This window comes from Pseudophryne corroboree, unplaced genomic scaffold (genome assembly GCF_028390025.1).
Source record: "Pseudophryne corroboree isolate aPseCor3 unplaced genomic scaffold, aPseCor3.hap2 scaffold_576, whole genome shotgun sequence".
In the NCBI taxonomy this organism is placed as follows: domain Eukaryota; kingdom Metazoa; phylum Chordata; class Amphibia; order Anura; family Myobatrachidae; genus Pseudophryne; species Pseudophryne corroboree.
In genome coordinates, this window is record NW_026970175.1 from 86,912 (window position 1) to 102,860 (window position 15,949).

At 43.7% G+C, this 15,949-nt stretch overlaps 6 non-coding genes and 2 pseudogenes across 6 annotated transcripts; 7 read left to right on the forward strand and 1 right to left on the reverse strand.

The window, feature by feature from the left end:
• The first annotated feature begins 3,893 nt into the window (after positions 1 to 3,893).
• LOC135033876 (U5 spliceosomal RNA) lies at positions 3,894 to 4,009 on the forward strand. The gene has a single exon (XR_010229194.1). It is a non-coding gene; the product is annotated as a U5 spliceosomal RNA (small nuclear RNA).
• Positions 4,010 to 4,285: 276 nt separating this feature from the next.
• LOC135033905 (U5 spliceosomal RNA) lies at positions 4,286 to 4,401 on the forward strand. Its single transcript, XR_010229221.1, has one exon. It is a non-coding gene; the product is annotated as a U5 spliceosomal RNA (small nuclear RNA).
• A 5,366-nt stretch (positions 4,402 to 9,767) lies between these two features.
• Positions 9,768 to 9,841, reverse strand: TRNAN-AUU (transfer RNA asparagine (anticodon AUU)). Its single transcript has one exon. It is a non-coding gene; the product is annotated as a tRNA-Asn (tRNA).
• Positions 9,842 to 11,145: 1,304 nt separating this feature from the next.
• LOC135033877 (U1 spliceosomal RNA) lies at positions 11,146 to 11,309 on the forward strand. Its single transcript, XR_010229195.1, has one exon. It is a non-coding gene; the product is annotated as a U1 spliceosomal RNA (small nuclear RNA).
• Positions 11,310 to 11,461: 152 nt separating this feature from the next.
• Positions 11,462 to 11,603, forward strand: LOC135033784 (U1 spliceosomal RNA; annotated as a pseudogene).
• A 692-nt stretch (positions 11,604 to 12,295) lies between these two features.
• Positions 12,296 to 12,459, forward strand: LOC135033889 (U1 spliceosomal RNA). Its single transcript, XR_010229206.1, has one exon. It is a non-coding gene; the product is annotated as a U1 spliceosomal RNA (small nuclear RNA).
• Positions 12,460 to 12,611: 152 nt separating this feature from the next.
• On the forward strand, positions 12,612 to 12,753 carry LOC135033864 (U1 spliceosomal RNA; annotated as a pseudogene).
• Positions 12,754 to 13,445: 692 nt separating this feature from the next.
• On the forward strand, positions 13,446 to 13,609 carry LOC135033934 (U1 spliceosomal RNA). Its single transcript, XR_010229250.1, has one exon. It is a non-coding gene; the product is annotated as a U1 spliceosomal RNA (small nuclear RNA).
• The last annotated feature ends 2,340 nt before the right edge of the window (positions 13,610 to 15,949 follow it).

A 15,949-nucleotide genomic window follows, 5' to 3' on the forward strand; every position in this document is an offset into this window, starting at 1 on the left:
TTCAGTGATTTTATAAAAACAGCTAGGAAGCACAATTTAGCAGTGGGTTGCTGAGAAAAAGAAATATGCTGGCAAAAAAATCCAATTGAGTGATTAAACAGCTCTTCATTTTCTGGCTTTATTTTTATGCTAACAAATTTGTTCTCTGAAAAGTGTCCACAAAGCCAAGTTTCTGATTAACACATTTGTAGGGATGGTTTTTCACCTATTACTAAATTAAACTTGCTTCATTGGAAAGGCAGCAAGATGCATCCTCATTTGAATATCTACTGAAATAATACAGGTTGACACCAGGAAACATTAACGCCACTGCATCCTTGCTGCTTTCTCATGTGGAAGTCTGTTTAATGTGAAAACAAGGTGATATCTAATTAGCACACAGGTAAGGAATTAAGAAAATCTTTATTTAAGGGTGAAGATGTTTCTCACAAAATCGTTGCCCCAATGCATCATTGAAATTCAAGCTGGAAAGATGATTTTAATATATCACTTGTACATTTTGTATTGCTCTTCTGGTGACAATGTAGTTTGTTTTTGTCAATTACCATTTTAATAATCGGGTAAAGAAAATTAAGTGGATTTTTGAAAGAAAACAATACTGTCAATATACTATTAAAACAAATGAAAATGGTAAAAGTTATTGTACTTTAAGTAAAAATAAAAGAGCAAAAATATCAATCCCAGTTTTGGATTACTTTAATTAACAAAAAAAAACGCATATAGCAGAGGATAGTTTCAATCTGCCTACATCTGGGCTATGGACCCAGCATGCTTCCATTACAGTACTCTGCTGCACATGTAATTGCAAGAGATCCTGAAGTACTCACTCATCATGGGAAAGTACCAATGTGTTTCTTCATTGGTTGATGGAAGAAACATCTTACAAAAACTCTCCAGATTATTGACTATTTAAAGTTTTTCTAGGAAACGTTCTAGATGAATGCTTATTAGCCTTTGTCAGTATGTACTTTTGCAAAGTGTCGCTGTGGCGCAATCAGTTAGTGTGTATGGCTATTAACCAAAAGGTTGGTGGTTCAATCCCACCCAGGGATGTAATTGACCTTGTTATCAGATTTTGGTGATCTTTAAGTAGACAAGTCAAAATTTCAAAAACCCCTGTTATGGTGTAGGGTACCTGGCCTTCTCTGATGTAATCAGAGTTAGATTTGATTCAGTGATTTTATAAAAACAGCTAGGAAGCACAATTTAGCAGCGGTTTGCAGAGAAAAAGAAATATGCTGGCAAAAAAATCCAATTGAGTGATTAAACAGCTCTTCATTTTCTGGCTTTATTTTTATGCTAACAAATTTGTTCTCTGAAAAGTGTCCACAAAGCCAAGTATCTGATTAACATCTTTGTAGGGATGGTTTTTCACCTATTGCTAAATTAAACTTGCTTTATTGGAAAGGCAGCAAGATGCATCCTCATTTCAATATCTACTGAAATAATACAGGTTGACACCAGGAAACATTAACGCCACTGCATCCTTGCTGCTTTCTCATGTGGAAGTCTGTTTAATGTGAAAACAAGGTGATATCTAATTAGCACACAGGTAAGGAATTAAGAAAATCTTTATTTAAGGGTGAAGATGTTTCTCACAAAATCGTTGCCCCAATGCATCATTGAAATTCAAGCTGGAAAGATGATTTTAATATATCACTTGTAAATTTTGTATTGCTCTTCTGGTGACAATGTAGTTTGTTTTTGTCAATTACCATTTTAATAATAGGGTAAAGAAAATTAAGTGGATTTTTGAAAGAAAACAATACTGTCAATATACTATTAAAACAAATTAAAATGGTAAAAGTTATTGTACTTTAAGTAAAAATAAAAGAGCAAAAATATCAATCCCAGTTTTGGATTACTTTAATTAACAAAAAAAAAAATGCATATAGCAGAGGATAGTTTCAATCTGCCTACCTCTGGGTTAAGGGGCCCAGCATGCTTCCATTGCAGTACTCTGCTGCACATGTAAGTGCAAGAGATTCTGAAGCACTCACTCATCATGGGAAAGTACCAATGTGTTTCTTCATTGGTTGATGGAAGAAACATCTTACAAAAACTCTCCAGATTATTGACTTTTTAAAGTTTTCTAGGAAACGTTCTAGATGAATGCTTATTAGCCTTTGTCAGTATGTACTTTTACAAAGTGTCTCTGTGGTGCAATCGGTTAGTGTGTTTGGTTATTAACCAAAGGGTTGGTGGTTCAATCCCACCCAGGGATGTTATTGACCTTGTCATCAGATTTTGGTGATCTTTAAGTAGACAAGTCAAAATTTCAAACCCCCTCTTATGGTGTAGGGTACCTGGCCTACTCTGATGTAATCAGAGTTAGATTTGATTAAGTGATTTTATCAAAAAACAGCTAGGAAGCACAATTTAGCAGTGGTTTGCAGAGAAAATGAAATATGCTGGCAGAAAAATCCAATTGAGTGATTAAACAGCTCTTCATTTTCTGGCTTTATTTTTATGCTAACTAATTTATTCTCTGAAAAGTGTCCACAAAGCCAAGTATCGGATTAACATCTTTGTAGGGATGGTTTTTCACCTATTACTAAATTAAACTTGCTTCATTGGAAAGGCAGCAAGATGCATCCTCATTTCAATATCTACTGAAATAATACAGGTTGACACCAGGAAACATTAACGCCACTGCATCCTTGCTGCTTTCTCATGTGGAAGTCTGTTTAATGTGAAAAAAAGGTGATATCTAATTAGCACACAGGTAAGGAATTAAGAAAATCTTTATTTAAGGGTAAGATGTTTCTCACAAAATCGTTGCCCCAATGCATCATTGAAATTCAAGCTGGAAAGATGATTTTAATATATCACTTGTACATTTTGTATTGCTCTTCTGGTGACAATGTAGTTTGTTTTTGTCAATTACCATTTTAATAATCGGGTAAAGAAAATTAAGTGGATTTTTGAAAGAAAACAATACTGTCTATATACTATTAAAACAAATTAAAAAGGTAAAAGTTATTGTACTTTAAGTAAAATAAAAAGAGCAAAAATATCAATCCCAGTTTTGGATTACTTTAATTAACAAAAAAAAAATGCATATAGCAGAGGATAATTTCAATCTGCCTACCTCTGGGTTATGGACCCAGCATGCTTCCATTACAGTACTCTGCTGCACATGTAAGTGCAAGAGATCCTGAAGCACTCACTCATCATGGGAAAGTACCAATGTGTTTCTTCATTGGTTGATGGAAGAAACATCTTACAAAAACTCTCCAGATTATTGACTATTTAAAGTTTTTCTAGGAAACGTTCTAGATGAATGCTTATTAGCCTTTGTCAGTATGTACTTTCACAAAGTGTCGCTGTAGCGCAATCAGTTAGTGTGTACGGCTATTAACCAAAAAGTTGGTGGTTCAATCCCACCCAGGGACGTAATTGACCTTGTGATCAGATTTTGGTGATATTTAAGTAGACAAGTCAAAATTTCAAACCCTCTCTTATGGTGTAGGGTACCTGGCCTACTCTGATGTAATCAGTTAGATTTGATTAAGTGATTTTATAAAAAAAACAGCTAGGAAGCACAATTTAGCAGTGGGTTGCAGAGAAAAAGAAATATGCTGGCAGAAAAATCCAATTGAGTGATTAAACAGCTCTTCATTTTCTGGCTTTATTTTTATGCTAACAAATTTGTTCTCTGAAAAGAGTCCACAAAGCCAAGTATCTGATTAACACCTTTGTAGGGATGGTTTTTCACCTATTACTAAATTAAACATGCTTCATTGGGAGCACATGGAAAAGAGTACAAACCATGTTTATAGCAAGGGGAAGCCTGGTGAGAAATCTGCTTTCTTTCTTTCAAATTGGGTGCTCACTTTGAGCTGAATGAGGACTGCTGGCATGGCACTCAGGCGACAGGTGGAATCTTGGTCATGTTCTGGTTTCTCTTCAGAACGAACAAATCTTTCGCCTTTTACTAAAGATTTCCGTGGAGAGGAGCAAAACTGAGTTTTATCTCAATTTTTGCATGCCCCATCTTATTGGGGTTTTATTTTATCGGTTTAAAGATAGAACGAGTGTGCTTTAATGTAAGCTCATTTGCATAGAAATGACAGTAAATGTTTGTTTCTTTTCAAACAGAACTTTCTTGACCACACTAATTGCTTGAAAGATCTGGGAGCACATGGAAAAAGAGTACAAACCATGTTTATAGCAAGGGGAAGCCTGGTGAGAAATCTGCTTTCTTTCATTCAAATTGGGTGCTCACTTTCAGCTGAATGAGAACTGCTGGCATGGCACTCAGGCGACAGGTGGAATCTTGGTCATGCTCTGGTTTCTCTTCAGAACTAACAAATATTTCGCCTTTTATTAAAGATTTCCGTGGAGAGGAGCAAAACTGAGTTTTATCTCAATTTTTGCATGCCCCATATTATTGGGGTTTCTTTTATCAGTTTAAAGACAGAACGAGTGTGCTTTCTTGTTAGCTTTAATGTAAGTTTATTTGCATAACAATGACAGTAAATGTTGTTTCTTTTCAAACAGAACTTTCTTGACCATGCTACTTGCTTAAAGGTCTGGGAGCACATGGAAAACAGTACAAACCATGCAGTATCACAAGAGCCTTTATTTGATCTTTCATGAAGATAGAGCAGAATTGAGGACACGTCAACAATTTCTGCCGAAGGTGGTTCATCTTTCCACATGGTGCCTTTGGCCACTGACACCTTCGTTGAGTCAAAGTCTCTGGCTGTGGTCAGAACTTTGAAAATGTATGTCACCAGAACGGTTCAGATTAGGAAAACAGAGGCTCTGTTTGTCCTGTATGCTCCCAACAGGATTTGGTGTCCTGCTTCCATGCAGACCATTATGCGCTGGATCTGTGGTAAGATTCAGCATGCTCGTTCCACGGCAGGATTGCCGTTACTGAAGTAGGTGAAGACCCATTCTACTAGAAAGGTGGGTTCATCCTTGGCAGCTGGTCGGGGAGTCTCGGCATTGCAACTTTGCCGAGCAGCTATTTAGTAAACACTTTTGCTAAGTTTTACAAGTTTGATACCTTGGCTGATGATAACCTTAAGTTGGGTCATTCGGTGCTGCAGAGTCGTACGCACTCTCCCACCCGTTCAGGAGCTTTGGTATAACCCCATGGTTCTTAATGTGACCCCAGCATCCTCTAGGTCGTATGAGAAAATAGGATTTTAATACCTACCGGTAAATCCTTTTCTCTTAGTCTGTAGAGGATGCTGGGCACCCGTCCCAGTCCATACTGTGTCTGCAGTTATTACTTGTGGTTATACACATGTTGTGTTATGGTTCTGGTCAGCTTTTTGCTGCAATTGTTCATGCCGTTGGCTTGTGTTCTGTTGAATGCCACGTTCTGCGGCATGTTTAAGGTGTGAGCTGGTAAGATGCTCACCTTAGTTTAACAATAAATCCTTTCCTCGAAATGTCCGTCTCCCTGGGCACAGTTCCTATAACTGGAGTCTGGAGGAGGGGCATAGAGGGAGGAGCCAGTTCACACCCTTTGAAAGTCTTAAAGTGCCCATGTCTCTTGCGGATCCCGTCTATACCCCATGGTTCTTAATGTGACCCCAGCATCCTCTACGGACTAAGAGAAAAGAATGCCCTTGCGCACTATCCTGACTTCTCCTCCCGTCTGCTTACTTTGTGCCTTCCAACGCACAATGCGAACTACAGGTGGTGCTGCAGGGCCCACACCCTTTTACTTGCCTTACAGAACAGCTCTGGAGCTGTTACAGTGCCCAGCTGCTGCAAGAAATCAGCTTGAATGCTTCAGGGGATGGGGCATGGCCAACATGAGCCCCACACCAAAGGAGGGTGGGGGTGTTTAATGTGAACTAGGGGTCATCCAAGCACTGCAAAAGGCCGCCATGCCCTGCATGCCCCTTTTCTCTTTTCATATGCAGATGAGGGTTCCAGTCAACTTTGGCCCACTGCTTGGATAACATCACCGTATGCAAATCCGTCTGCTGCAGACCTTCCCCCAGGAATGCTTGTACTAGTTGTTGCATATGGCGCTTCAGTATTAGGCAGCCTTCCGCCCTCCCATGTTCATCTGAAAAGATGTGGTCTCCCTGCAGTTGTTGTCCCCAGACGAGAGTTCTCTTGTGCTTCCTCAGTTGAATCTCCTTAACTTGACGGGGGAGGTGCTGCCCGAGCAGCCCTCCCCAGCCCTATCCCAACTCATATTTATTTTGCATATGAGATCTCTTGATCATGAAGATTGTTCTCACAGGGTGAGGTTCATCCATTATATTTTAAAATAGGAAGGTACGAATTACATATTTGAATTGCATCTATGTGCTGGATTCAAATGTCCCCCCCCCCTTCCTTTCTCAATTGTGCCCGTCAGCAGCTATTCTAAGGTTGCTGCCAATGGGTGTGACACATTAATTTCTTCTGTGGGGTACACTGGACTCCACAAGGATTCACATTGGGGTGTAGAGTAGGATCTTGATCTGAGGCACCAACCGGCTCAAAGCTTTTGACTGTTCCCAAGAAGCTCAGTGCATTCTCCTCTATAACCCCGCTTCCATGAACAGGGAGCTCAGTTTGTAGTTGGTGCCTTCAGTAGCAGGCCAATTAACAGGGGCCTGCCTCAGGCAGCCTATTCTTAGCTATTAATTTTGACAAGAAAAGAAGAACTTGTTTTATGAGAATCTACAAGGGCTGCAGCAGGCTAGGTCTAATAGACATCTTTACTGCAGCTTCATCACTCCCAGCGGCGCTGTATACTCCCGTGCCCTGGTTGCTGGGTCACTGCAGCGGAGGCTCCGGTTTCATCCTAAGGTCAGTCACACACACACCACCCTTCCGGATCACGAGGCCGCTGCTGAAGGGGAGCGAGGCCGTAGGGGGTGGGCCGTGTGCGCACTGCGGTGGACACTGATTACTGGGCAGCCGCTCCACTAGCCACCAGGTACAGTTAAGGAGCACAGGTCTGGGGGTTTTTCTCCTATATTAACCCAATTTTGTACTGCCCGCAGCGCATTGTGATAGGTAATAGGGCCTGATTCAGGTTGGATTGCAATCACAATAAGCGATCCAACTGCAAAAATTGCTAAGAGCATACGCATGTGCCTGCATTTTCTGCGGCACCCCGCAGAGAATGTGATCGCCTCTGCCTGTCAATCGGGGCGGGGAAGGGGGGGAGAGGTGGGTCAGCAACACTCCATTTCCAAGTCAGGGATGGAGCGGTGCGGGGGCAAGGCTTCAAAATGGGGTCTGCAACGGAGGAGACACAGGGGGCGTGGTCACAGCGACTGTATGACATCACATTCAGCCGCTGTGATCACAAAAATGGTGGCGGCTTCCTGCGCGCACATACAGTCTGCACCAGCAGGAGCCTACACCATTTTTTATGATCACGCTGAACTGCAGTGCGACTGCAATTACAGCATGGTCAAGAAGGGAGGCGTCATGCTGGGTGGCCATGCCCTGTCACTTTGCAGGAGCCAGCACCGCTCACACACTAGTCCCCGGGTGCAGCCCCCAACCCCCGGGACACCCGGAGCAACAAAATGTAGATTCAGGCCACCAGGCCACGCCCCTACCTATGAAACCATGCCTCCTTTTTACCATTGCACTGCTTATCTGCGCGCACTGCATTACAATCTCCCTCGCCACCTCTCTGGGTGTCACCAGTGATAGTGACACCTCTGCCATGCTTGTAGCAGCTGGTCCTAAGATCTACGCCTCAAACCCTGAGTGTTTGCCCTTGTGACTTGTTGATCATCATAGCGAAGCAGATGCTTACAGAAAACTGCAGGGGCTTAGATTGAAAATAAAAAAATTGATAGGGTATAAGGTAGAGAGGAGCGGGTTCGGTTCTCCGAGAACCGAATTCCCCACGAACTCCACGTGGTTTACACTGGTCCGAGGCAGGCTCGGTTGTTCCCGCCTGACTCGGAAAACCTGAACAAGGGAAAATGTCATCATCCCGCTGTCGGATTCTCGCGAGATTCGGATTCCATATAAAGAGCTGCGCGTTGCTGCCATTTTTACTCGTGCATTGAAGAGAGAGCGGAGAGGACGTGGCTATGTTCTCTCAGTGGAAATCTCAATATCAGTGCTCAGTATCAGTGGTTACTTATTGCTGCTCAGTAATACTAGTAGTGTGTCTCTCCTGCTCAGTGTCAGTTCTCAGTAGTATCCTCATCAGTGCTCAGTATCACTGTTCATTGTCTTGTGCTGCATTGTGTTGCTCAGCATAATACAGTACATTACTAATAGTCCAGTGCTGCATCTTGCTGCTCAGTGTCAGTTCTAGTATCCTCATCAGTGCTCACTATCACTGCTCATTGCATTGTGGTGTTCTGTATACTACAATAACATAGTAATATAGTAACATAGTTTTTGAGGTTGAATAGAGGCAAATTGCCCATCGTGTTCAACCTGTTTTAAGTTGTGATGATTCTACATACTTGCTGAATAATGTTTTATGACTAGTTAGCTACTATAACTCATGTTACCCCCGGATTAACCATGTTGATATTTTAAGTATTATAACCTTGGATAGCTTTTTCATTCAGAAATGTATCCATTCCTTTTTTAAATCCAATTACAGAGTCCGCCATTACCACCTTCCCTGGCAGGGAATTCCACATCCTGATTGCCCTAACAGTGAAGAAACCTTTCCTCCATTGCGTTCTGAACTTTCCTCCAGTCGCAGCGAGTGACCACGTGTTCTTTTAATAAATAATTCCTCTGATAACTCTTTGTTATGTATCTTTACATATTTGAAGATATTAATAATATCTCCTCTTAGGCACCTCTTTTCTAGTGTATAAATATTCAGCCTAGTAAGTCTTTCCTTATAGTCCAGTACTTTAAGGCCTTTAATCAATTTAGTCTTCAGGATCTCTGACACTTCCATGAGCAGCAGAGTAGTGCAATGGAAGCATGCTGGGCCCATAACCCAGAGGTCGATTGATCGAAACTATCCTCTGCTATGTGCATTTTTTTTTTTATAATTAAAGTAATCAAAAACTGGGATTGATATTTTGGCACTTTTATTTTTACTTAAAGTACAATAACTTTTATCATTTTAATTTGTTTTAATAGTATATTGACAGCATTGTTTTCTTTAAAAAATCCACTTAATTTTCTTTACCCTATTACTGAAATGGTAATTGACAAAAACAAACTACATTGTCACCAGAAGAGCAATGCAAAATGTACAAGTGATATATGAAAATCATCTTCCATCTTGAATTTCAATGATGCATTGGGACAACAATTTGTGAGAAACATCTTCACCCATAAAGAAAGATTTTCTTAATTCCTTACCTGTGTGCTGATTAGATATCACCTTGTTTTCACATTAAACAGACTTCCCCATGAGGAAGCAGCAAGGATGCAGTGACGTTTCCTGGTGTCAACCTGTATTATTTCAGTAGACATTGAAATGAGGATGCATCTTTGATGCCTTTCCAATGAAGCAAGTTTAATTCAGTAATAGGTGAAAAACCATTCCTACAAAGGTGTTAATCAGAGACTTGGCTTTGTGGACACTTTTCAGAGAGCAAATTTGTTAGCATAAACATAAAATCAGAAAATTAAGAGCTGTTTAATCACTCAATTGGACTTTTCTGCCAGCATAATTTTTTTTTCTCTGCAACTCACTGCTAAATTGTGCTTCCTAGCTGTTTTTTTATAAAATCACTTAATCAAATCTAACTCTGATTACATCAGAGAAGGCCAGGTACCCTACACCATAAGGGAGGTTTCTGAAATTTTGACTTGTCTACTTAAAGATCACCAAAATCTGATTACAAGGTCAATTACATCCCTGGGTGGGATTGAACCACCAACCTTTTGGTTAATAGCCAAACATGCTAACCGATTGCGCCACAGAGACACCTTGCGAAAGTCAATACTGACAAAGGCTAATAAGCATTCATCTAGAACGTTTCCTAGAAAAACTTTAAAAAGTCAATAATCTGGAGAATTTTTGTAAGAAACACATTGGTACTTTCCCATGATGAGTGAGTGCTTCAGGATTTCTTGCACTTACATGGGCTATTAACCAAAAGGTTGGTGGTTCAATCCCACCCAGGGATGTAATTGACCTTGTCATCAGATTTTGGTGATCTTTAAGTAGACAAGTCAAAATTTCAAACCCCCTCTTATGGTGTAGGGTACCTGGCCTTCTCTGATGTAATCAGAGTTAGATTTAATTAAGTGATTTTATAAAAAACAGCTAGGAAGCACAATTTAGCAGTGGGTTGCAGAGAAAAAAATAACATTTTAAACCTACCGTTAATTTTTTTTTCTCGTAGTCCGTAGAGGATGATGGGGACTCCGTAAGGACCATGGGGGATAGACGGGCTCCGCAGAAGACATGGGCACTTTAAGAAAGACTTTAGATCTGGGTGTGCACTGGCTCCTCCCTCTATGCCCCTCCTCCATACCTCAGTTAGAGAAACTGTGCCCAGAGGAGACGGACAGTACGAGGAAAGGATTTTTGTTAATCCAAGGTCAAGATTCATACCAGCCACACCAATCACACCGTATAACTTGTGATATACTACCCAGTTAACAGTATGAAAACAACATAGCATCAGTCCAAGACCGATGAAAACTAACATATAACCCTTATGTAAGCAATAACTATATACAAGTCTTGCAGAAGTAGACCGCACTTGGGACGGGCACCCAGCATCCTCTACGGACTACGAGAAAAAGATTTACCGGTAGGTTTAAAATCTTATTTTCTCTTACGTCCTAGAGGATGCTGGGGACTCCGTAAGGACCATGGGGATTATACCAAAGCTCCCAAACGGGCAGGAGAGTGCGGATGACTTTGCAGCACCGATTGAGCAAACAGGAGGTCCTCCTCAGCCAGGGTATCAAACTTATAGAACTTTGCAAAGGTGTTTGAACCAACTTTGACCCACTGCTTGGATGACATCACCATATGCAAATCCATCTGCGGCAGGCCTTCCCCCAGGAATGCTTGCACTAGTTGTTGCATTTGGTTTGTTGTTTGGGGGTGCTTCAGTATTAGGCAGCCTTCTGCCCTCCCATGTTCATCTGAAAATATGTGTTCTCCCTGCAGTTGTTGTCCCCAGATGAGAGTTCCCTTGTGCTGCCTCAGTTGAATCTCCTTTACTTGACAGAGATGTGCCTGAGCAGCGGCCCTCCCCAGCCCTATCCCAAATCATACTTATTTTGCATAGGAGATACCATGGTCATGAAGATTGTTCTCCCAGGGTTAGGTTAATTCATTGCATTCTGGGTATGCTGACCCCTGTGATTTCCCCAAATGTGGGAAACTCAACTGCATTATTTGTGGTAGTGGGGGACTGTGTTTGTGCTTTCCTCTGGTCAGCTCTGGTAAAAGTCAGATTTCTTTGTCTCAGATCTTCCTCTAGCCTTGTTCTTCTTTCGAGAGTTCCCTTGTGCTGCCTCAGTTGGATCTCCTTCACTTGACAGGGGGGTGCCCGAGCAGCGACCCTCCCCAGCTCTAGCCCAACTCCTACTTACCTGCCAGGTGAGATACTATGATCATGAAGATGCTTCTCCCAGGGCAAGGCTCACCCATTGCACTCTGGGTGTGCTGCCCCTGCGATTTCCCCAAATGTGGGAAACTTGACTGCATAATTTGTGTTTCCCCTGGTCGGCTCTCATATAATTCAGATCTCTTTGTCTCAGGTCTCTCTCCAGCCTAGTTTGCTGTCTGTTTCCACTTCTTTTTTCTTGAGCCCCTCCCTTCTATACCCTTGTGCACTATCCTGACTTCTCCCGTCTGCTTACTTTGTGCCTTCCAACGCACAATACAAACTACAGGTAGTGCTGCAGGGCCCACACCCTTTTACTTGCTTTACAGAGCAGCTCTGGAGCTGTTACAGTGCCCAGCTGCTGCAAGAAATCAGCTTGAATGCTTCAGGGGCTGGGGCATAGCCAACATGAGCCCCACACCGAAGGAGGGTGGAGGTGTTTAATGCGAACTAGGGGTCATCCAAGCGCCGCAAAAGGCCGCCATGCCCTGCACACCCCTTTATTCTTTTCATATGCAGACGAGGGTTGAAGCCAACTTTGACCCACTGCTTGGATGACATCACCATATTCAAATCCATCTGCTGCAGGCCTTCCCCCAGGAATGCTTGCACTAGTTGTTGCATTTGGTTTGTTGTTTGGGGGTGCTTCAGTATTAGGCAGCCTTCTGCCCTCCCATGTTCATCTGAAAATATGTGTTCTCCCTGCAGTTGTTGTCCCCAGATGAGAGTTCCCTTGTGCTGCCTCAGTTGAATCTCCTTTACTTGACAGAGATGTGCCTGAGCAGCGGCCCTCCCCAGCCCTATCCCAAATCATACTTATTTTGCATAGGAGATACCATGGTCATGAAGATTGTTCTCCCAGGGTTAGGTTAATTCATTGCATTCTGGGTATGCTGACCCCTGTGATTTCCCCAAATGTGGGAAACTCAACTGCATTATTTGTGGTAGTGGGGGACTGTGTTTGTGCTTTCCTCTGGTCAGCTCTGGTAAAAGTCAGATTTCTTTGTCTCAGATCTTCCTCTAGCCTTGTTCTTCTTTCGAGAGTTCCCTTGTGCTGCCTCAGTTGGATCTCCTTCACTTGACAGGGGGGTGCCCGAGCAGCGACCCTCCCCAGCTCTAGCCCAACTCCTACTTACCTGCCAGGTGAGATACTATGATCATGAAGATGCTTCTCCCACTGCAAGGCTCACCCATTGCACTCTGGCTGTGCTGCCCCTGCGATTTCCCCAAATGTGGGAAACTTGACTGCATAATTTGTGTTTCCCCTGGTCGGCTCTCATATAATTCAGATCTCTTTGTCTCAGGTCTCTCTCCAGCCTAGTTTGCTGTCTGTTTCCACTTCTTTTTTCTTGAGCCCCTCCCTTCTATACCCTTGTGCACTATCCTGACTTCTCCCATCTGCTTACTTTGTGCCTTCCAACGCACAATGCAAACTACAGGTAGTGCTGCAGGGCCCACACCCTTTTACTTGCTTTACAGAGCAGCTCTGGAGCTGTTACAGTGCCCAGCTGCTGCAAGAAATCAGCTTGAATGCTTCAGGGGCTGGGGCATAGCCAACATGAGCCCCACACCGAAGGAGGGTAGAGGTGTTTAATGCGAACTAGGGGTCATCCAAGCGCCGCAAAAGGCCGCCATGCCCTGCACACCCCTTTTTTCTTTTCATATGCAGACGAGGGTTGAAGCCAACTTTGACCCACTGCTTGGATGACATCACCATATGCAAATCCATCTGCTGCAGGCCTTCCCCCAGGAATGCTTGCACTAGTAGTTGCATTTGGTTCGTTGTTTGGGGGTGCTTCAGTTTTAGGCAGCCTTCTGCCCTCCCATGTTCATCTGAAAATATGTGTTCTCCCTGCAGTTGTTGTCCCCAGATGAGAGTTCCCTTGTGCTGCCTCAGTTGAATCTCCTTTACTTGACAGAGATGTGCCTGAGCAGCGGCCCTCCCCAGCCCTATCCCAAATCATACTTATTTTGCATAGGAGATACCTTGGTCATGAAGATTGTTCTCCCAGGGTGAGGTTCATTCATTGCATTCTGGGTATGCTGACCCCTGTGATTTCCCCAAATGTGGGAAACTCGACTGCATTATTTGTGGTAGTGGGGGACTGTGTTTGTGCTTTCCTCTGGTCAGCTCTGGTAAAAGTCAGATTTCTTTGTCTCAGATCTTCCTCTAGCCTTGTTCTTCTTTCGAGAGTTCCCTTGTGCTGCCTCAGTTGGATCTCCTTCACTTGACAGGGGGTGCCCAAGCAGCAATCCTCCACAGCTCTAGCCCAACTCCTACTTACCTGCCAGGTGAGATATTATGATCTTCACTGTTAGGGCAATCAGGATGTGGAATTCCCTGCCAGGGAAGGTGGTAATGGCGGACTCTGTAATTGGATTTAAAAAAGGAATGGATACATTTCTGAATGAAAAAGCTATCCAAGGTTATAATACTTAAAATATCAACATGGTTAATCCGGGGGTAACATGAGTTGTAGTAGTTAACTAGTCATAAAACATTATTCAGCAAGTATGTAGAATCATCACAACTTAAAACAGGTTGAACACGATGGGCAATTTGCCTCTTTTCAACCTCAAAAACTATATTACTATATGTTACTATATTACTATGTTACTGTAGTATACAGAACACCACAATGTAATGAGCAGTGATAGTGAGCACTGATGAGGATACTAGAACTGACACTGAGCAGCAAGATGCAGCACTGGACTATTAGTAATGTACTGTAGTATGCTGAGCACCACAATGCAGCACAAGACAATGAGCAGTGATACTGAGCACTGATGAGGATACTACTGAGAACTGACACTGAGCAGGAGAGACACACTACTAGTATTACTGAGCAGCAATAAGTAACCACTGATACTGAGCACTGATATTGAGATTTCCACTGAGAGAACATAGCCACGTCCTCTCCGCTCCCTCTTCAATGCACGAGTAAAAATGGCGGCAACGCGCAGCTCTTTATATGAAATCCGAATCTCGCGAGAATCCGACAGCGGGATGATGACATTTTCCCTTGTTCAGGTTTTCCGAGTCAGGCGGGAACAACCGAGCCTGCCTCGGACCAGTGTAAACCACGTGGAGTTCGTGGGGAATTTGGTTCTCGGAGAACCGAACCCGCTCCTCTCTACCTTATACCCATATATTTTTTTATTTTCAATCTAAGCCCCTGCAGTTTTCTGTAAGCATCTGCTTCGCTATGATGATCAACAAGTCACAAGGGCAAACACTCAGGGCTTGAGGCGTAGATCTTAGGACCAGCTGCTACAAGCATGGCAGAGGTGTCACTATCACTGGTGACACCCAGAGAGGTGGCGAAGGAGATTGTAATGCAGTGCGCGCAGATAAGCAGCGCAATGGTAAAAAGGAGGCATGGTTTCATAGGTAGGGGCGTGGCCTGGTGGCCTGAATCTACATTTTGTTGCTCCGGGTGTCCCGGGGGTTGGGGGCTGCACCCGGGGACTAGTGTGTGAGCGGTACTGGCTCCTGCACAGTGACAGGACATGGCCACCCAGCATGACGCCTCCCTTCTTGACCAATCTGTAATTGCAGTCGCACTGCAGTTCAGCGTGATCATAAAAAATGGTGTAGCCTCCTGCTGGTGCAGACTGTATGTGCGCGCAGGAAGCCGCCACCATTTTTGTGATCACAGCGGCTGAATGTGATGTCATACAGCCGCTGTGACCACGCCCCCTGTGTCTCCTCCGTTGCAGACCCCATTTTGAAGCCTTGCCCCCGCACCGCTCCATCCCTGACTTGGAAATGGAGTGTTGCTGACCCCCCTCTCCCCCCCTGCCCCGATTGACAGGCAGAGGCGATCGCATTCTCTGCGGGGTGCCGCAGAAAATGCAGGCACATGCGTATGCTCTTAGCAATTTTTGCAGTTGGATCGCTTACTGTGATTGCAATCCAACCTGAATCAGGCCCTATTACCTATCACAATGCGCTGCGGGCAGTACAAAATTGGTTTAATATGGGAGAAAAAACCCCAGACCTGTGCTCCTTAACTGTACCTGGTGGCTCGTGGAGCGGCTGCCCAGTAATCAGTGTCCACGCCAGTGCGCACACGGTCCACCCCCTACGGCCACGCTCCCCTTCATCAGCGGCCTCGTGATCCGGAAGGGCGGTGCGTGTGTGACTGACCTTAGGAAGAAACCGGAGCCTCCGCTGCAGTGACCCAGCAACCAGGGCACGGGAGTATACAGCGCCGCTGGGAGTGATGAAGCTGCAGTAAAGATGTCTATTAGACCTAGCCTGCTGCAGCCCTTGTAGATTCTCATAAAAAAAGTTCTTATTTTCTTGTCAAAATTAATAGCTAAGAATAGGCTGCCTGAGGCAGGCCCCTGTTAAGTGGCCTGCTACTGAAGGCACCAACTACAAACTGAGCTCCCTGTTCATGGAAGCGGGGTTATAGAGGAGAATGCGCTGAGCATCTTGGGAACAGTCAAAAGCTTTGAGC